The sequence below is a fragment of the Amblyomma maculatum genome, chromosome 1 (assembly GCF_055883805.1).
Source record: "Amblyomma maculatum isolate TAMU_Amacu chromosome 1, ASM5588380v1, whole genome shotgun sequence".
NCBI classification, from domain to species: domain Eukaryota; kingdom Metazoa; phylum Arthropoda; class Arachnida; order Ixodida; family Ixodidae; genus Amblyomma; species Amblyomma maculatum.
Window position 1 is genome coordinate 230,492,594 of NC_139344.1, and position 22,025 is coordinate 230,514,618.

Genomic DNA, 22,025 nt, shown 5'->3' on the forward strand with positions numbered 1-22,025 from the left:
CTTCACAAAGCTAATGAGGGATTGGGGAGTCCTAAGCTTTAATTGCTAGTTAGCTTTTCGAGTCCCATAAGAACATAGAAAGCAAGTGACCGCGTAGGCTGTTTTGAGGCCTGGTTAGCATATGCAGCGGTAGCATCATATTCTTCAAATCATGTACTGACTTTCCTTCTCGTGGGCAGAACTCATATCTTGTGGCTTATGTGGCCACAGTGGGTTTGAAGGGCGCGTAATCTAAGTAATTACTGCTTCGTTAAAAATAGAGAAAATGTTCTTCGAAAATGCTTGTAAACAATCACATTGTGATTCGGACTCTAACACTACTTTGGGTTCGAAAGATGAACAATGCAACTCGCCTTTTTCACTGGATGCTACTTTTCGCATGCATTTCGCCGCTCACTGACCGGAATATTGCGCTGAAATGAAGAGTATAAAATATGGGTGTTCTTATTATGTATCATATTCTCTATTAAACGCTCCACTTAATCCTGGCCGGCGTTCTTGCTTTTCGTAATCAAACTTGCTGAAATGTTATACAGAGTTAAGATGTATCTCTGCCTGATTATAAGGTATTAAAGAAAGAAGCTCGCATGAAATCGATAACGAAGCAAACACACTGACAGGGTAGGGGCCACTAAGATTATAATGCGGCAGACATACTTCGCGGAGCCACTGTCAACATAGGCCAGCGATGGTCGGAGGCCAGGGGCCGCGCCGCGGGGCGCATTTGTCTGCGCGTTTCGCGGCAGGCCGCATCCGTTTGTCGTCGACGTCTTCGCTCGGCCCGCCGTCATCTCCGTCCGGCGAGACGGGCATTTGAGGGGAGAACGGCGCGGACATCAAAATGTCTCCTTGAGACGACTCTCGAGAACCAAAACAAAGAGGCCGACGACGATCTTGTAGTGTGCAGAAACAAAAGCCTTTTCTGCACGACAGTGTCCAGCGATGGACCTCACGACGCCGCATCGTCTGGAGGAGTGAGCGGCGGAGAAGGGCGGCCTCGCTTCCACTTTCAAGGGGATGCGTTTCCATCGGAGCGTGTGACATGGTAATCAAGGTTGTCAACTTGGCTGTGTAAGACGATGACAGATGGCCGTCTACCTGTTACGAAGAAGTTGGGCCGCCGCCACCTCCGGCGGGAGATGGGCTGTCGGGAGCCCGCGGCGGTGGCGCGCCGCAGCCTCTTGGGGGCCCGTGCAGTTATGTATGCGCAGCGTCGTGACTGGCCTCCGGCTAAACACCCCGCGCCACGCTACTAATATTCGATCCCGCCGCCACAGCCCCGGTCATTATTATACCGCAGGCGCCGAATTTGTCTCAGGCCGCGAAGAGGCGCGATCTTGCGGGAGGGGAGTGACCCGGAGGCGCGCGTGGAACCGGAGATCGGAAGGGAGCGGGAAAGAAAAAGAAGAAAAAAAGTCGCTGCGAACGCTAGGGAGCAGAGCAAAAATGTCGCATGCATTGATACGAGCCCGGGCCTCAAAACGGAATGGATCCGCACTGATCCGGGCGGAAGTTCATGGCGCCGCAATCGCCCGTGATGGATGCCCCGACCACGGTCGGCTTTGGCATGCATAAGTTGAGCGGGCCTGATTTATTGAAGGAAATAAAACAGGACCTATCTCTTTCCGCCTCGACGCGGCAACGTCAGCGCTGCACTCAGCCGAAGAGGAACGTGGTCCCCACGACCGCGGAAGGCCAGCCACAGGCAGGTGGTTAAATCGCAGACGCGCAATAACTCGCGAAAAACATCCGGGTCGACAGACATAACGTGTTCAACTACTCTAGTGATGTAAGATAACACCGAATGGAAACAAGGTACCAGCTGAAGGCTCAGTTTTTTCCTCTGAAGGGTTTTTTTTCCGGCAACTGACGTTGATCGCAAAAAAGAGAGAGGCCAATGGTAGATATGCGGTTGAAAATATACCAGCAATAATTAACAATTGTTATTACTCGGAATGTGTTTCAGTACAGTGATTGGTCAAGATCACTACCAGCATAACTTTTAGGTGGAAGCGTAGCTAAATAACCTTTTTTAGGATGTATGTGTACACCAATGACATGAGACCGCAAATACCGGCCCCAGCCTTAACTAATCATTTGTGTACCTGAAGGAAACGCAGATCGTAACGAAGTAAAATAATAAAGCCCACCGTGCTTGCATTGTGAATACTGCAGCTGATATACTAAATGCGCGAAGAAAAAAAAAAAAAACACAGCGCCCTCATGCGTGAGAGCGCGCCGTATTATTACCCGTCGGTGCCTTTATGTTGTTGCTTTGCTTGAAGTTCGCAGAAGATAGAGCCTAAATGCGGCGCTATGCCTTTGTAGTCGGCGGGGAAAAAGGCACCTCTCTCCATAAGCACTGTTCTTTAGCAGAGCCGAGCACTTGACGAGTAGGCACGAGACGGCACCCGCCCGCTCGTCTCCGATGCCACTGACTCGCGTTCTGATGACCAACTTTCTCCCTGGGCAAAACTTGTGTATCAGCTGGCGCTGTTTAACGAGTGGAAAGTTGCTTGGGTGGGTAACGAGGAGGCGGTCGCAGCAGCAGCAGGAGCCGCCCCGCCGGAGAGAGTCGTCGGTGGCGGCGCTGGCAGCAATCACATCGGGAGCGAGCCTCCTGAAAGAAGTGGGGAAATCCAAAATTGAGGGCCATTAGAAGCGAGCCAGGGATGAAGCAGAGACGACGCATGCATTCCGCGTGCCGGCGTCCGCTAAAAGCAGGCCGATCGCTGCCCGCCGCTTCGGGAGGCATTCTGCTGTACGCGGCTATTTTTGCGTTAGGCTGATGAAGAGCGCCTATTAGACCTTCGAGCTGCCTCTCCCGAGTGTCCGCCGCGAGGGCCGAATATTTGCGGCTCGCTCGCATTTGCGGCCCCGGCGAACTTTGGGCGCATTACGGGCCACGTGCGCCCATCTTTTGCGCGCCTTGCAGCTGCAGTAGGGAGGCTCCGGTGTAAACAGGAGACGGGTGTTGCCACCCTCCAGGTAACGGGGACCCCCCGAAAGAAGCAAAGCGAGTGGCGTCGCTCCCCCGGCGGCTGAATGGTCGGTGCGCATTACGACGACATCGGAGCGGGCTCATCTCGCTGCCACCGTTGGAGTTCCTCGGCGGCCGAGATGAAGGGCTAACTACGTTAGGCGCGGTTTCCGCGGGAATGCGTGCGCAGCGCTATAGCTCCGATGGCGGGGGAAGCGCTGTGCGGCTCGGAAAAATGAACGCGGAGAAGTTTGCGAAACGCCACTCATGCGGATGTTAGGCCAGAATGACGATACAAGCGTGGCTCGGTCAGGAGTCCAGGCTTCTATGCTTTCTTTGTTTCTTATGCTGCTTCTTCAAAGTTTTCCTTCACAGAATGTCATGGGCTAATAAGCGCGCTTAAGAATTTCTCTATTAAGGACGTAGTGAAAGGAATTATGTATTTTATTACTGGGCTCTCTAAATATCACAAATTATGAGCAAACGTACCTACCAAAAGTACCTTGTTCATGAAGCTAGGGCTGTATTTGTTTTTGTATTTCTGGATTTCATTCATTTTATTAATTTCCTGACGATAATGGTTAAACGTTTTTCAGGCTAATGGGATCATGCTTGATTTAAAGGCTACGCATTGACTCAAAGCTAGCATGCTGTTCTTGTCATATTAATCGCTATGAATGCAGCGGTTGCTTCACACCTAGCTTCTTTCCATTGCACCTCTTACCTTCCCTCCTCTCCTTGAATGACGAAAGTTCCGACGTATCTCTAGATCTTTCGTAGATGAAACAAAGAAGTGCACTATGTGGTCGGTGTACGGATGTCTGTTGTAGACAGTATGAAAACAAAATACACTGCCGGTTATGCCGTTAACATGTATGCCGCAATTTGTTTCCTCTATACTGTTCACTCAAGGTCAAAGGGTGGAGTATCTGGTTTTGCCCACATATAAAGAATTCCTGCCTTTTCTGAACGGTTTCCGCTGTTACAGATCACCCGCGTAAGAAGCCACGAGTACTGGCGCATGTTTGCGAGGGGAGCCGCCGCAGCGTCGCATCAGCGGACGGGCGCGCAACGCGGCCGCCGAACCGACTCGGCCGGGGACCGTAACGATCGGCTTTGTCTCGGAATGGCTACCGTTGGCGTCATTAGCCGGCAGCAGGCCATTTCCTGCTGCGGCCCAATTCAAGCGTCACATTCTCGACGCATCCTGGGCGCATTCGGCTCATCGCTCCCGGCCATCACGTCCCCCTTCCTCGGCTGGCGCGAGACGAGAGCCAAGGCGCGCGAGAATCATCGACTGCGGCGCGGCAACCTTGTGACCCCCGGGCACGTAAATTTATGAAAATGACGAGATGATGGCTTCTGAATCCTTGCGGGCTGGAAAAACTTTCAACACGTGAGGTCCATGTTGCTCTTGAGCTAAGCCTTGCTCGCGAGAAAAGCAGTTTGCTCTCCGATTCATGGTGAACCCGACCGTGCATTTATGCAAACGCTGCGCCTGAGATGTTTGCTTTGCTCTGACGGCGAGGCCGGCTTTTTATTTTGCTCCTCCCACGCGCTTCACTGGGGTGGTGGCGCCGAGATGGCTCTAGCGGGCCCTGAAGGAAATCGTTCACTGCGTAGGGAATGTTTGCGTTTTGCCCCTCGAGACTTTTCTTCGCTTTGCTTTTCTCTCTCTGGCCGCTGTTTGCCAGCGCTGATGCGTGCGGCCATTTTGCTCGCTGGATGTGCGCCGTTTGTCCTTAGCTGCTCTCGAAGAAACGCGCTCAGTTCTGGTGCTCTTGTTGACATCGATGATGCGAAAGAGATTTGCCTAGACTAAAATGCTTTTAAATGCTCAACAAGGCCAAAAAGCAACACAGATGAGCGCCGTCGTGGCAACAGAAACGCCAAAATGGCAGCCGGAAAACATTCTCTTCCATTTGCGCGCCGGCGCTGTGGCGCCCTTTTAGCCATTCTCATCACGAGATCGCGAGGCTTTGTTCTTGACGGCGCCCAAGTGAGGCGCCCCCTCGCAATGTTTCCTTGCTCCGGGCTATACACCTCAAAGATGTTCAAATTATCAATTCCAAGGCGTCATCTCGAGTGTTGTCAGCATCTAATCTCGTAAGTGCATGCACGCAGAATCGGCAACGCCCCCTTTTGAAGGCATTCGGCGGTAATGAGAGAACAAAATCCCAGCGTTGCGTTCTTTGCTTGAGTGTGCGCTGACGTTTTTCGCTTGTGCCTCCGCTGTAATCCAACTAAGCACGAGACGTGCTCATTTTCACATGGCCGTGAAAACTATGGCATTTTTAATGGAAGCGCCGAGTTTAGTGTACTCTAAATGCGCAGACAAAAACATTGAAAAATGGGAGCAGACTGCGCGTGCGCTGACGTTCACTAATCTTAGACCGCAAACAAATAATTATTTTGATATCAGCTGCAGTGTTTTAGCGGAACTCTTGTATGCTTTTTTAATATACGATCCAAACTCCTGACAAGCACTTAGCTATGTTCTAAAACACATTGAGTACATCTTTGCTTTCTTGAGAGACGATCATCACAGCCTCAGTTGCTTTTGTGCTGTAAGACTCCTAATAACTAACTGACATATTAAGGAAGTGATTTATGCTGTCTCCGCTTAGGACGCGTATACACGCACCTTGCGCCATAAATTCATACTCACAAAAACGAGGAAGTCCCCTGTGAGAGGGATGTAGAGGCCCGAAATAAACGTGCCATTTTTCATCTAACGTCGCTTTCCAATGCAAGCGTCCTTACGGTTTGGCATGTATTTTTCAGATTTTTAAAGGAAACAGATATTCCTAACAAAATATAGATTTCATAAATTATAAACGACAGATTTTTATCTAGCGTTTGGCGTATCAGAGCATTAGTTGCATGTGATCTGTTAAGCCCAGCACAAACAACACAGCACAGCGCTTTTGAAAGACGTTGTCAAAAATAATACCATCTGGTGAAAGCCTAAGTCGGTTGCTATCCACAGGGGTACTGTGGTTAGGGCGCTCGACTGTTGGACTGAAGGATGCAGGATCAAATACCGGCCGCGGCGACCGCTTCTCGATGGATGCTAAAAGCAAGGCGCCCGTGTGCTGTGCGACGTGAATGCACGTAAAATAACTGCAAGCGGTGGAAATTTCCGGAGCCCTCCACTACGGCGTCCCTCATAGCCTGAGTCGCTTTAGGAAGGAAATCAAACCAAATTAAACCCAAGTCTGTTCAAAGACGAAACTATCTTTTCAAAAACATTTTCTAACCAGGCTGCAGGGCATGACTGCAACCGCCGGACAGTTGATAAGACATCGGTGATGGCACGTTTATCTGTGCACATCTCAGTCTTTATGATCGCGCCTGCGACATATGACGTCCGCTCTGCAGGCTGCGCGCTACACTTTATCGGTCTCTGTCACGCGTTTCAAAAATCTGTCTGCAAATATTGACCATGAAGCTAATTGTGATGCTGGCGGGGAGACAGCTTACCACGGCGTCCTAATGGGGCCTAATCCTTCGTGTTGGGCGCCGGCAGCAGGCTTAAGATGACGCCGTTGCCCGCCTAATGATATTTTAAGGCCACCGCCGCAGCAAATGAATTGCACGGCGATTAGCCCCTGAATAACGAGTACGAACCGGCTTCGGATGCAGGAGCTTTTACGAGGCTCGCTTCTCTCGACCGCCGGCGTCGGCGCCGCCGCGCTGCAGCTGCCAGGCTCAGTCCCAGGGCGAGAGTCGGCGAGCTCATTACGCTGATTTGGACCGGTTGGACGTCTGTTGCTTCGCCGGCACCCTTCCTCACCTCTTTGCCCTTTGGCTTAACCGCTGCTCTCGCGTCTGGCGCCCCGCGCGCCGCATTACGACGGATAACACGCCGCGCGCGCAGTCCCTCCTCCGAAGCCAACTCTGCGGGCCTTATGACTTTATTGGGTAATCATTCGCTCCGATGGTTGGGCCCCGTTTTGGGAGCTCTTCTATTCATGGCTCCGGTTGCCAACCGTCATGCCTCTGGCACTTTTGCTTGCGATAATGAACCAACTTAGGAAATGGTCTCCGACCGTTAATCTTCACAGCTGATATTGACCTAACTAAATTCTTTTTTTTTTTTTTCTGACACACTTGGGGCCATAAGGGGCGTGGGACACAGCGAATTGTAATGACAAGCATATAATGTAGTACAAAGAACGTACCGGTAACGGTCAATGGCTCGCAGATAAATTGGTTTTAGAGTTCAGTAAACACTGTAGTCCTCTCGCTGCGCTTGTGAGTTTCAGTGTGCGATGTCATAGCTGATGAGCCGCCCTTGACCAACGCCTGTATTGAGAATATAGCTAATTAGCGGCTGAAGCGGTACTTGAGTTAAACTTGCTTTACTTGATTCTGTAACTTCTACAAAGTATTCGCCTCGTATACAGCAGTTCACCGGTTCCGGCGCATTTGTAGCCCTTGGAAAAAAAACCTTATTTTCCTTATTTTCGATAAGTGCCTTTCCTGCTGGCGTCGAGAAGCGTGAATAAAAACGGGTGGTTATAGGCGCTGCACATAAAAAAACTAAACACTTCTTCCCGCTGCACTGCCTTTGTTTGGTAATGAATTTTCTCAGCTTAGACTGACGTACTTGAGAAATGCAAAAATACGGCATTAACTATATTTCCAAGTGCTACCTCTGGAACCATATTCAGGTGCGAAATGTCAAGAATGCCGAGAAATAAAAACGACGACCGTGATCCCGTTAATCCCATCCCTATAGCATTTTCCATGGCTTGGAGATGCTGATATCTAAGCGGTATTTCCCGAATGCCTAGCAATGACTAAATTCCGCTTTCTGTTCAGCAGCCAACCGAACCAATGGTGCAGGGCACAACGAGGTTCACGGTGGGTCACGTACGAGGTTCGATGGAAGCAATCCAGTGTACACGGAGCCTGCATCTTCTTTCAGCTTATTGCCGACTACATTTATAAGGATGGCGCTGGAAGGGGGTAGGCACGACGTTCGGCCCGCCTTCAAATGCTGTCGGACTTAGCTGGAATGTAAACTATAACTGTAACTACAAATTCAGCAGCAGTTATCCAATGTAAATACACGCCCTCGCACGCAAGTGCACCATGAAAAATTTTGTGTTTATTTAACCAACCTAACCAAAGAGTACGCGGATACAGCATGCCATATACAAGATGACTGGAACTCCTACGAGCACTTTGTAACAATAGTGTAAATGACCATAGACAAAAAATTGAAAGCTTCAAATTGTCTAACAAAAGCTGAAAGATAATAAGAAACTTCATTTCGGATTAAAATCAATCTATGAAGCTGGGCAAAGGCGAAAAAAAGAAAGTCATTTCCACAGCTGATGGAAGCCTCCGTTACTACCATTACCATCTCTTTAGAATTTTTAAGCTGCACAACGCATGCCTGTAACGCCATGTGCCGAAATAAACAATGTTCCATGCATTAAATATACACAGCGTGCTGCCAAACGTATAGAACACAGAGCTATGGAGCGCGACATTGAAAGGAATTGTGCACGAGCTGGAACAGAGCGCGTTGAGGAATAAGAAGACCGATTTGGATTTTCTTTGTAGTTTAGGCTATTTGTTTATGTTAACATTTTCTTGCAATACATTAAGGGCAAGGGGCATACAAGGCTTTTCCTTTCGAAGCTGCGAATTCACTCACTGAAAATTTCACCTGAGCAAATGCATCTTCTTGCGTTGAATAGTAAAGCACGCGGTAGGAAGGAGCTTAATTAGTGGTTTCGTCACTGCTTCTCAAGCTCACTGTTAGTGGGAAACCAAAGTGGTATCAAATGGTAGTAGACTCTATCGGTGCGCTCCACAGATCAAGCAAGGTGGCGTAAATTCTAGTTAAATCTTTTAAAGTGATCACAAAAGCTTTTTTCGTCGCCGTGGTGGTGCAGTGGTTAGGGCCCTGGACTATACTGTGCCCAAAGATGCTGGAAAGAATCCTGGCCTCGTCGGCTGCTTTTCAATGGAGGCGAAAAGCAAGGCGCCCTGTGCTGTGCGATGTCAGTGCACATTAAACAACCCCAGGTGGTCGAAATTTCCGGAGTTCTTCACTACGGCGTCTCTCATACCCTGAGTCGATTTAGGACGTTAAACCCCGCAATCCTAACCAGACCAAAGCTTTTCATGCGTTCGTTTACGTTTCCGGTTGAATTCGCCATCTATTCAATTGCTGCTTTATGAACATAATTTAATACAGCGCCTGTTTCAAGCGATGTCCGCGTGATAAAAGAATTGCATAAAAAGGGGGAAAAAAAAGCTACAAGAACAAGTTAAGACACATGCGTGATATTGCAGGAGGTTGCGAGACTAAAAGCTCACGCAGAAAGAGTGTTACTGCGCTAACTCGTCCCCGGTACATCCCTGCCAGTTGAACGAATTATGCGCAAAAATAATTCAAAATTAGCTGCCGTGCATACTGACTGAAATAAGCCCAACCTCCATTCGCAGCCAAAAGAGGGATACTGCAAGACCTTGAATGTATGCATCCTTGTTAAATTACTTTACCTACATTTCTTGTGTATTTGTTTCCCTCACGTAGTATGTGGCCAAAGCTGTCATAGGGAGCTCTCCTCGGTGGAGGTTGACAAATAATATGGTGAGGCTTTTGAAAAATAGCGAAAAGAAAGAGCCAACATACGGCAAGTGGCATCACGTAACCAGCGCCAGCTACACGACTGTGTGCCCGTTGCATCATTCTGGCATAGCTCGGCTGGGCATAAATTCTATAGGCCTTAAACATTCCTTTATGTCTTAAGCGTTCGCAAAAGAGCCAGCAGGTTACATAGTGTTTTGATGCTTTCAACCAAGTTACGTCGTTAAGGGCAACCATGAAGGAATGCTGAGACTGAGCTACTAAAAGAGTCGTTACTTCCAAAAACCTTAACGAAGCATTTAATACGTTGAGGTTGTCGTCCGATATCGTCTCAAAGAACTTGAAGATTACCGCCATTTCAGGTGTCATATTATAGACGGCTCTGAAGATGACCACCTGTAGGATCATGCTAATCAGGTCAGATCGTCGGACAGCGCCAAAAGTAAAATCAGCAAAGAATAGTTAATAAAAATGCTTTCTAACTCGTAAGCAGGCGTTGCAGTATTCTATGAATTAAGAAGTCATCGATGCGTTACATTGTTTCTAAAGGTGTTTTGGGAAGCATGCAGTCCTGACTCTCGTAAGATCCGCATCCGGGCGAAGTTCGAAACAGAAATAATGCTGGTCCTGAACAAATAGACGCATTGCTTCGTATCGACAGGCCTGCCTTTTTATGCAACAGAAACGCTTCCGTTAGCAAAAAAAAAAAAAAAAAAAAAAGCTGGCTAAGTTAGCCAGTCGGAGTTAGCCTATATCGACAGTCGCGCAGTGGCGTCTTTTTTTGTGCTGCCGCTTCCTATGTTCCGCTCTCTCCCTACAGCGCGGCCGTTCTAGCGCGGACTTCGTATGAGACGGCAGTTCCCAAAAGGGGGGGTACTCCCTCTATGCAATTTAGCCAGCATCGCTCTTCCAGGTGCGTGACCGTTCTCACCTGTCGCACCTCGGTGTTGTTACACCTCCAATCGTCTTTCGCTGGATGAAGAAACCAGCTCGATTTTCTTTACGCCGACGTCGATAGCGACGGGCGCCCTCCGCATAATCCGTAGCGCTTCGTGACAGCAGCTATTGCGAAGCTCACGCGTTGGACGGTTTTATTTTGATTCTTGGCTGAGTTCTCTTTCGCTGGGAACTTTCGCTTTGGAGTAGCAGCCACTCATCCATGTGATAAAGAGATTATGACACAACGCTATGCGTGGGGTAGCGAGGCTCGAGAATAACAAACGTCTGGCGGCACTTTTGTCAGCGTTCCTCCCTCGAACATAGTAACGATACCGGGGCGAGAGCGGTAAGGAAAAAAGCTTTCGCACTCGGGTAGTTTTGTTTTTCTCTTGTTCCTATACATGTCCGTGAAAGAGTCGCCCTATTTTCTTCCCCTACTTCCCTTGTATTCTTGCCCATCTCCACCCTTATCTTTTTTTACCTGGTCGCCTCAATAGCGGACTTTGGGAGGACTTCGTCCACGTGATCGCTCAGGAGGTGTTTCGTATAGTGGCTGACTCAGCAAAAAAATTAAATAAAAAAATACAAAAATGGGGGAAACATGAAAAGATGTCTACTAAAATTAGAAAACGCTCCGAGCAACCGGTGTTACATTGGTCGTCTCTACAACACATGTTTACTTGTCTAGTTTAATCACACATCAGAGATGCTAACGATCAAAATGATGCTCTTCCTTGTGAATTGTAAGGATTGTAAAGCGGGGAGGGGGAGGGGGGGGGGGAACCTCGTACGAATATACCTAACTCTCAACGACATGTACTCACCCCAGACTTCGAATCAGAGCAGTGAAAATTTAAGCTGTAGGCTCAAATATCCCACCTTTCGTATTTTGTTGCATGTTTGCAAGATGGCTCATCCAAGCACACCAATAAAATTTTAATTTGTTGGTTCGATTCTGCTGCAGTTTAGTGGTTAGATGCATTCTTGTGAAACAGTGTTTACTTCTTTATTCAATTCCTCTAAAATCTCCCGCATACTGATGGCATAGAGAAAGTATAGAAGAATGCATTCTGAGACAGAAATACCACACGACATAGGTATAAATATTCGCTTTAGCCATTGCAAGCCGTACAAAAGTGCCAGGCATGGCCTAAGTTTATCGTGTCCTCTGGGTCTCAGGATGCTGGGCTCGATTACCTCCTCATTCTCTGCGAACCTTCCTTTTCGCAAAGTTCATTTGCTTTTAAAAGTATCTGCACTATGTCTGACAGCAAATCTCTGGACTAATCTGAGTTTGCTACACAAGCTTGCGCCGCCGGGCCCTTCGCCGCAAGGAAGCCTTAACGCTTAAACGTTAATGATATACGTGTGATTTGTATGACCCGTATATCTGGGTCATGTGGAGATTCTTTTTTTATTTTGTACGTGATTTTTCTCTTTATTCAATTTCTTTAGCCCACTGAACTCCTGTTGAGGGTCACAAAGCGTGGCGCCGCGGCCGTTACTACTGAGGTCCGTAACTAAGAGCTTTTCCCGTTAAGGAAACGATTTCCTTGGCTTGCTTCTTGTGCCCACACATGATACAAAATTAGAGCTGAATTATGAATCTTATATAAAGACATCTTCGTTACAGGATACTGCCTCGAATTTTTAAGGAGAACCATGGCCAAAGGTTGACCAAGCGTTAGCAGTTCATCTTCCCCGAGTCAAATGTCGTTAGACGGCCGGAGCAAAGCCATTAAATATCCAAGCTCGAGCTAAGGTCGGTAGTTAAGCTCGGACCATGACGTTTGAGTCGGGAAAGCTGCTGGAGCCGAGCACCTTCCAACGAAACTTATCTGCCGATAGGGCGTCGAATGTTTTGCCTTGCTTTCAAAATTGAACAAAACAGGACAAAATGTCGCTTTTCTTCCCCACTTCGTAACCATAGATCCTGTTCTGATCGCTGGTTATGACCCCCGCGACATGAAAGTTTTGCCCTTTCGTGCCTGCTGATCAAGATTAAAAAATGTAAGACGGCGACTAACAATTCGATACACGTACAAAACATTTTAGAAATATGGTGCTCCGCAGTCGGCATGACTGCCATCTGTAGAGACATTTTCGACGCACTGAATTTGTGAACAATGTTGCCAATGTCTCGGATGGCTTTCCGGCGTCCATGCACTACTCATTTTCACACAGTCAAGATCACCTTGGCATGGTATTAAACAGTACGGCAGGGTAAGGTAAGGTATCCTAGCGCATTGTACCATATGGTGCGGTATGGTATGGTATGGTATGGTATGGTATGGTATGGTATGGTATGGTATGGTATGGTATGGTATGGTATAGTATGGTATGGTATGGTATGGTATGGTATGGTATGGTATGGGGTATGGTATGGTATGGTATGGTATGGTATGGTATGGTATGGTATGGTATGGTATGGTATGGTATGGTATGGTGTGGTATGGTATGTTATGGTGTGGTATGGTATGTTATGTTATGGTATGGTATGGTATGGTATGGTATGGTATGGTATGGTATGGTATGGTATGGTATGGTATGGTATGGTATGGTATGGTATGGTATGGTATGGTATGGGTATGGGGTATGGTATGGGTTTAACGCATAGGTGTTTTGGAGCCGTAACCGTAAGCAAGAGTGTGGATTAGTTTCGGCGCTCTGGGGCTCTCGTACCTGTACTGCTATGACACATCGCACAGGCATTTTGCTCGTCACCTTCGCCAAAATGCAGCTTTGGTAGCCGGGAATCGACGCCGCACCTGGGGTCAGCAGTAGAAGGGAAAGAGCACACAGCAACTACGGCGCGTCCTTTGTTTATTTTTATCTTAATTTTATGTATTTCCAACCTATATATATATATATATATATATATATATATATATAGCAAGATGTTGTGCAGGAGTGGAAGGACAAAAAACGCGAAATACAAAGAAGAGTTTAAAGCAACCAGTCTGCAAGATCATAGAAAAGTTTAAAAGTACTGGCGCGACGAAAAGCGCAAACAGCGAGAACCAAAATTCAGGCAGAACTTTGTTAATGCCAGCAAAGATGTCGGTGTGTTGTGCCCTTCGAATATAGCCTGGATCAGTGTTCCTGCTCAGATGTTTGATATAGCACTCTTCACGCGTGAATGCACCTCTGATAGCTACTGGTGAGTGAATTCATTTTTAAACTGAGTTGCTCACATCACTTGGAATGCCTCCGTTTCAAATCAGCCTTCCATTCCAGATTGGTAATTGGGCAAGAATCTTCGCTGCTTGGAAATGACGAAGGAGACTCGCAGAGTTTCGATGGCGGAAGGTACCAGCCAAATGACTAATGCCACTTCATTTCTGCCTGCGCGTGTCTCCCACAGTTGATTGCGAAGCGCAGCAGCGTTCTTTGAACTCTTTAAAACGATTGCGGTCTTTTAAGAGCAGCATCGGGAACCTGCAGACATTTCTGCGAACATGGGGACAAAATGTTTTTTGTAACGTCGCAAAAGTCTACTGGGTGGCACTACAGAAAGCTTACGTCATGCTTAGTGTGTATCTTGGTCCTCATATTTTCCTTCTAATTTTCTGTAAGAATAGATATATTGGGAAATGAATTTAACGCAGCTCCAGGCGCCACCACAAATTCCTTCTACAGCATGAAAATTGAGATGCTGGGCTGGGAGCAATTTGGTGCGAGTACAGATGTCTAGAGTCTAGCTTGAACTATAGATTCAAGCTGTCTAGAGTCCAGCTTGAATCTATAGAGTCAAGCTAGACTCTAGACAGCTGTACTCGCACCAAATTGCTTCCAGCCCAGCATCTCAATTTTGAATCTATAGATTCAAGCTAGACTCTAGACAGCTGTACTCGCACCAAATTGCTTCCAGCCCAGCATTTCAATTTTGAATCTATAGATTCAAGCTAGACTCTAGACAGCTGTACTCGCACCAAATTGCTCCCAGCCCAGCATCTCAATTTTCATGCTGTAGAAGGAATTTGTGGTGGCGCCTGGAGCTGCGTTAAATTCATTTCCTAATATATCTATTCTTACAGAAAATTAGAAGGAAAATTTGAGGAACAAGATACACTAAGCATGAAGAACCTTCCATAAAATTGGCCCTGACATTGTTTTCAGATCTTATTTATCGTTGGTGAAATTAGGCAAAGTGCTCTGTCTACATAGGAATGCAGTCAGGAGCAAGCTGTGCATGCCTTTCAGAACTTTAGCTGTCACCTTTTGACGCCGCTGAATATTCAACACTATGCGCAACAACAAGACTAAAAATAATAAATGCCAGCCACTCAGCTAGACCCTATCTTGCTGTTTACTACGTTCATTAGGCGGACTGAAGACTGAAGACGGAATTCAAGACTGAAGCAAACGTACAAATGAAGCACACATGCACACAAGAACGTGGGTAGAGGACGGAAACTTCTCCATTGTTAGAAGCGAATATCACAGGACTCTACTCAAGGAAGCATAGCACTACTCCTGTCGCCCTCTACTCCTGCAAGGGGTAAATCCAGTACTCAAGAATAATGTGTCATTGCAGCGTGGGTGGTCAAAACTATTACCTAGAATACTGATAGTGCTAGAAGACAAAGAAAATGCCTTAGTTGAGCAGATAGAACTAGGAGTAAAAGGATTTCTGTATCAAGTGAAACGCAAGACAAATCTACAAGGATAATCTATTAGGTGGGAACACATTTTACATGAAATTACGTGCTTAGTGAAGGTGCCCGAATGTCAAATACCGAAAAAAAAAAGAAAAGAAAGAAAAAAAATTGTTACCACCATAGCCCATAGTCAACGTGCCCTTCTTCCTGACTGTACTCACTTTTGATGCTTTCGAAAGCATATTTTTTCTCCACTAGAGACACATTGCCACTAATCAACAACCTAGGATCTGAAGCTCGCGCATGTGCCTTATATAGTCGGCTCAAGTAGGTTCGTTGTACTCGAAGCGCGAAGGACCATCATTCCCCCTACCACCAAACGGCAATCTCGGTAACAATTCAAAACGAAACTACCTGCGTAGGCTTTAAAGAACTTACTCTTACGCTCCAATACAACTTAAAATGGTATTTCCATGCGCTGGGCTCATTTGTATTGCTTTCTTTCGCACTGGCACGCTCAAAAGCCTGCTTCAATTTTGCATAGATAATGCAGTCTGCGGAAGTGCTCAGCGCTAGGCTATTTTTTGGAAGAATGCGCGTTTGTTGCCGGCTATCATATGCGTGAGTACTGCTTGCGGTTTAAATGTTTCGCCGCGATTAAACTTACGCTTTTCTGCTGTCTCTCACTTTATCGGGCCGTTTTTCGAGGAGCGGAATTGTGTACTCTGCCGTTTCTCATTTTCTTCTTTCATTGATAGGGGCGCTTTTACGCGTCCCAAAAGCGAAATCTGTGTCGCACGTTCTCGGCGAACGTTTCTGCGCCGCCGGTGATGCCGTTGCTTGGTCTTGGTCCGGAGCGGCAGCCCCTCCATCGGTTGCGTTCCTCCGCGAGCGAAAGCAACAGACGCACATGACAAATTTCATTCTCAGCGGCCATTAAAAGCCCTGGATATGGGCGTCGTTTCAGGCCACTTAACGTGGCCTGGGCCCCGTGCACTTTCTCCTCCTCGGGCTCTCCTCCCTATCTCGGGCCCACGTCGACCCTTTCTCCGCCTGTAGGCGAAGCACACGCGCGCGCGCGCGAAAAGCGCGCCGATGCAATCGCCGCCGCGCGCACAGGCGCCGCAAAGAGCCTGGAACAGCGTAACGGCTCGAGCTGCCAAGAACGAATGCGTGGTGCAAGGAGAGCCGTGGGGAGGGGAGGAAGCAAGTGCACACGGCAGGAGAACAAGTGCGAGCGCGCGCGAACCGAAGCAAAACCGAACTGGCGCGGGGGGAAACCGCTGCAGCTCTAGGGTCCGACCCCCTTCCACCCTGTCTCGTTGCGGCGCCTGCCTTTAGCTTCGTTCGTTTTCGCCGCGAGGGGTCGGGCGCGCGTGCGATCGTAAAACCGGTGCTGCCGATGTCGGGAGACTATAAAACCCAGGTAAAAAAATAATCAAATAAATGCGTAAATAAATGATTTCCACTATTAGAATCTGGGCCGAGATCTGAAGCGCGGCCGCCATACGTGCTATTACGAGACCTGTTTAAAAATTTAATACTCTATCGGTGGCAAAATGGCAGCCCCAGCGGCGAAGCCAGCGTCATTGTTGGCGCCCCTATCGGCCCGGCCCCATACCACCTGCCGCCTTTCTTCCAAGTGCAGCGTCGCCGCCGCTCCGGGGCCGCGAACCGACGCCTCACGTGTAACGAAAAACAACCCTGCTGACAATCGCAAAGGAGCAGTGCTTGCTTCGGTGGCCAGATAAGGCAAATATAAAGATCAGGACGGGAAATGTGTGCCGCGACTCGAAAACGCTGCTGTCCAAGCGCCTGTTGCACTTGTTCTTTTCTTTTTGCGACGTGAAGTGCACGATCTAAAAAGGGCGGCTAGTGAGTGAGCTCCACAGGGGAATGGCATATCTGGGTTGGTTTATTTGACGAAGAAAACAAAAAACGAGGATATGTATTGTGAAACAACAAAGGTCGTATAATCTGGGCCTCCAAGGCTTTTTTGTGCTTTTCGATGCGCCGTTGCGAGATTGCGTAAAATCAGGTTGCTTGCTTGCCGTGCCTCCGATCATTGTTCTGCCCGCTTTCGTGTTCATCAAATTGAATTTGGGAGCTGTATTTAAAACTGGTTGTATGGCTGTGAGTGCACACGTGCAGGAGTGGCACCCAGATGAGAGATGTTCATTAGGGGACGGCACGTGCCCTGCACGATGGTGTTGTAGGGGTGCAGATGGTGCTACAGGTTGCGTGATTGATTGAATAATTGAACGTCCTTTATTGAATAGGAAGGCTCATGGCCATGAATGGCGGTAAAAGGGAGTAGGCAGAATCTTCATTGTTTGCACAGGTCCTCACTTAAATCATATTGCTCTGACCAGGCCCCTAAGGGAGCCATACTTGGCAAATATCATTTGTGGGTTAGCATCGGTTCCTAGTAGGGAACGGTAGTTCAGGCGGTAGGGTTCGATTTCGGAGCGTCCAGTAGAAAAAGCTGGGGAATCCCAGAGTAGATGAGATATGCCGCCGCGCGTTAGAGTCGTACAGTGGGGGCACGTAACCATTTCTTCTGTATACTGGGCGGGCCATAATACGTGGCGTATAAGCCGCATGGGTGATGAGCTTATTCAAGAAGATTTCTTGACTTCGGGTGAGGTGGGTTTTTTGCTTAAAAGGTGGGTCTGGCGTGGACACCTGCATGCGATGCTGACTGAGGCTACGAAGACTGGTCCGAGTATAGTGCATAAGGGCAAGAGAAGGGGTGAGTTGCCCGCCCAAGGTCGAGTAAGGATGAAGCAAGGGGGGTGGGGAACAGGGAAGTAAATGTGGACATCACACCTGCCAAGGCAGCCAAGACGTGTGCCGCGCATTGCCCCGTGATTCGTCCTAGTGACCTGGGGTTTATTGAATAACGACAGTTCTGGTCGCGAGTTGGTGGCGTTTAAGGAGGCGCTGTATGGACGTAGCAGTTGCATCTTGCGAACCTGGAGTAGCGATTTCCTTGTAGGCTTCATAAGAATCAGTATGAATACGTATTGAATTAGTTCCGGTGCAAGGCACTCCTGACAAGGCTCCCCAAATCGCGAGGAGTTCAGCATGAAGAGGGGTATCTTGAGGTAGGTGGCAAGCATAAGCGTCTGAAAGGGAGCGGTTGTCATCGCATACCCAGCCCATAGACGCCAATTCGCTAGTAATTGAAACGTCGGTAGTAATTGAAAGGATTCGCTCTTGCCGGTGGTAGGCAGCGAGGCGCTCCCGGGGAATGAGAAAATCGCGGTTTATAGGCCGGCGATGGAGGCGTGTGATCGCTGGCATCTACAAAGGGGGAAGAGATGCACATAGGGCTGGATTTTGTCGTTGCGCTGTTCATCCCAGGCCAGCAGGCGACGCCTTTGGACAGTGTTCTCTAGAAGTATTCGATGACGCGTCTGTGACTCGGAAACGATGGTAGCGAGCGGTGGAAGAGCGGCCAAACGCTCAAGTTCAGCTATAGGAGTGTGCTTAGGTAGACCGGTAATAGTGCGTAGTGTTGCGCGATGAAAGCGTTCGACCTTAGTGAAGTCAGTCTTCGACAGTTGGAGGACGGGTGTGCTATGGAGGATTTTTCCGCCCGCCGCTGCTCGGGCCAGCGCACGGCAGGCATGTTGCCGCGCGCCGCCGTGCCGGTACGTTGGACAGGCGACGAATAGTGTGTAGTAGTACTGGCCAAAGACGCTCTAGCTGATGAACCCATTTCTTGGGACTGTTGCAGCTTGAGTTGGGCAGGCCAAGAATGCGGATTTGCCCATTTGAGGAGGTGATGGTGTTGCCTCCGATGTGAAGATGGATCTGCATACTGGGGTTGGTTTTATGTTTTCCGTCGATACTAATCAGTTCTGTTTTATGTGGAGTGAGTTCGAGGCCAATTTTGATTAGTGTATATTCAAGACAAAGAAGGGCCACCTAAAGTTCAGTCTGCATAGAATATTCGTCTACGTAATCCGCTGCCTCAGTTCAGACAGTAATATCATCGACCTATATAGCGAATCTTGCGCTTGTGCTGAGTTCCAGATTCTGCGCGACGCATGTCATGACCAAGTTGAGCAATATGGGTCCGAGAGTGGAGCCCTGGGGTACACCCCTATCCAAGTAATAGATTTTGGGCACCCATCCCGGAGCTTTGCCATATGTAGCTGAATGGGTCTAGAAGTAAAAAAATTGCGGATCCAGCTTTGGGCACGAGTATAGGAAAGCGTTTGGCGAGTTCCTCCAGGATAACCTCATGGCGAACATTGTCAAAGGCTTTGTGTATATCGACAGCCAGGAGATAGTGATGCAGGGCTTTACGATGAGCTCTGTTGAGAACTCTTCGCAAAATACAAAGGCAGTCATGAGTCCCGAGGTTAGGGCAGAAGCCGGCTTAGGCTCGATGAAATCAATGACTGACGTATTCAATGTAGTGACTAATTATTATCTATAGTGTTAACAGCTGAAGTTTGAGAACAAACGATAGTGATGCAATCTGTGCTTTTATGAGACAGTGAACCTCTATTCAAGTAAATCAGGAGTTGTCCTGAAATGCAAGCAGGGTCAAACAGGCGGTTTGAATAAACGTGCGCGAATGATTAGCGAATTTTATTCTTGTGATAACGTGGTACACAAGCTATTGTGGTCGAACCAAAGGTAGTCAAGAGGTGAATTGCTTTAGTTAAAATAGGTATAGTGGGTGGTGCAGCGCGAAGACACGAAGCACAAAAGAAGAGGAGCACAATTAACAGACGAGCGCTCGTCTGTTGTGCTCCTCTTCTGTTGTGCTCCTCTTCTTTTGTGCTTCGTGTCATCGCGCTGTACCACCCATTATGCAAATGTACCAAGTGGCCAAACTGTCCATCCTACTTATTATAGGTACCCGAGAGATTTTGCGGGAACCGTCAACTTGGAGGAAATATTTCATTTAACGCTACGTGGTCTCTTGCACCCTATATGAATACATGAATTCCGAAGGCCGCCACGGAAGCTGGACGGTGCATCACTCTTGCGAGATAAAGCAGAAACTTAGTTTAGGTAATTCATCTTGACTTGGGGGGGGGGGGGGGTAGGTTCAAGCGGGAACTTTGAACAAAAGTGGTAAACTTCTTATCGCAGGTGCGCGCTTCTCATGTCACATCACTCTTATCTGTAACCATACCTTAATGTGCTAATCTGTACACCGCTTCATAGCGAACCAGGTTCTCGTATCGAAGGCCGAGCATCTGTTTGAAACCTGCTTCTACTAAATCGTCGTATTTTTTCCCTTCTCATTTGCGCCACGAGGAAGAGTTGCGTTTGGGCATGTGTGATTTCAAAAGATCGCTTACGTATGTCCATTCGGTTGGGACTAGAGCGTTTGGTTGTATCAATACGAATTGTTGAATATGGGTCCTTGGTTCCTAACGCGTAGTGGCTCCTACACGCTGGCAAGCATGAAGAGAGACTAAGGAGTTTTTGGATGGTATACTTTAACATCCAGAATTTGCCACTGTTCAGAGCAGCAGTTCTGTCCCGAGCCGAGAGCAGAGACGACAAATGAAAGCCCAAAGAATGTAACACGTCGCAATAATTCATTGTACGTCATTCACTGCACTCTCGCAAGAAATGCTGATAGTGTACAACTACAGGTTATGTCGATATTGTCGACCATAAGCCCTGAGTGCTCATTGGAGGGTCAAATTCTAAAGTTAAAGCTCAGCTACTTTGGTCATCTGATGAGAAGAGAGGAGTCGCTGGAGAAAGATTTGATGTTGGGAAAGGTTGAGGGTCACCGAAGAAGGGGTAGGCAGCGAACGCGATGGTTAGATGGCTTCCTCGAGGCGCTGCAGATGAAGTCATGTGATGTTAGGAAGATAGTGAGAGACCGGAAAGCGTGGCGTGATATGGTCCATAGGGTCACGAAGAGTCGGACACGACTGCATGACTGAACTGAACTGAACTGACAGGTTATGTTATGGCTGCTGACCTTTCTAGCCGTTCTAAATCCCCCTCCCCGTTTATTTTTTCATTTCTTTCAAAATCATGGTGAGTCCATAGGCAGCTTCAACAACGTTTCAGCCAAGTTCTTGTATATGACCATGTAAATGTGTCCCGCAGCTGACCATCAGTGTTAGCAGACCGAAAATTAAGTAGTTTAACTCTTGTCGCCACTGCGCATTTATTCGACACGGCAAGGTTAATGCTCGAACTCAACGAATGCGGCCGTTATGGTTGATAGTTTATATGATATATATCAAAAAGACGCTATATTTTACTACACAGTAGCTGAATGTTTAGGGTTAATCTCTGCAACCTGATACTTCTAACTACGCACCAAAATCTCCGCGCATGAAGGGTTTTTTCAACGCGCCATCGTTAGGATTGGGCTGGCGGGTCCGAGTGGAATCTCTGAACTCGCGCCCTCCACAGCCGTTCAGCCACTGAGGCGTAGGCACTGGTTTCGAAATTGTACCCATCATCCGACAGTTGCCAGACAGCAGTGAATTTCCGGTAGTGCCTTTAATGAAGACGTTAACATTTTAACTACCATTTGGCTGGCTACCAGCTGTACCTTGAGAATATCGGCGCCAATATGTGACAGTGCCGGTCCATGACAACGGCCGTGAACACTCATAGGCCTTGCAATGGGAAAAAAAGGATGAAGTTGGCATTTGCAATAAAGGCGCCTAGTTAATGGCAGCTCTCAGTTTCGTGGCCGCGGTAGGCCACCTAGTATATACGATCGATGATTTTGCACGCGCTATCGAACTAAAAAATCCGCGCTGTGGAACACGTAACCCAGTTTAGGAGGTAGCTTGACAAAAACAGTCTTGGTTTCCATGCGGTTCTTTTTCTTTTAAGCAGGCGTCCACGAAGCACACAAAAATATTTGCAACGCGTCAGTCTCAAGTGA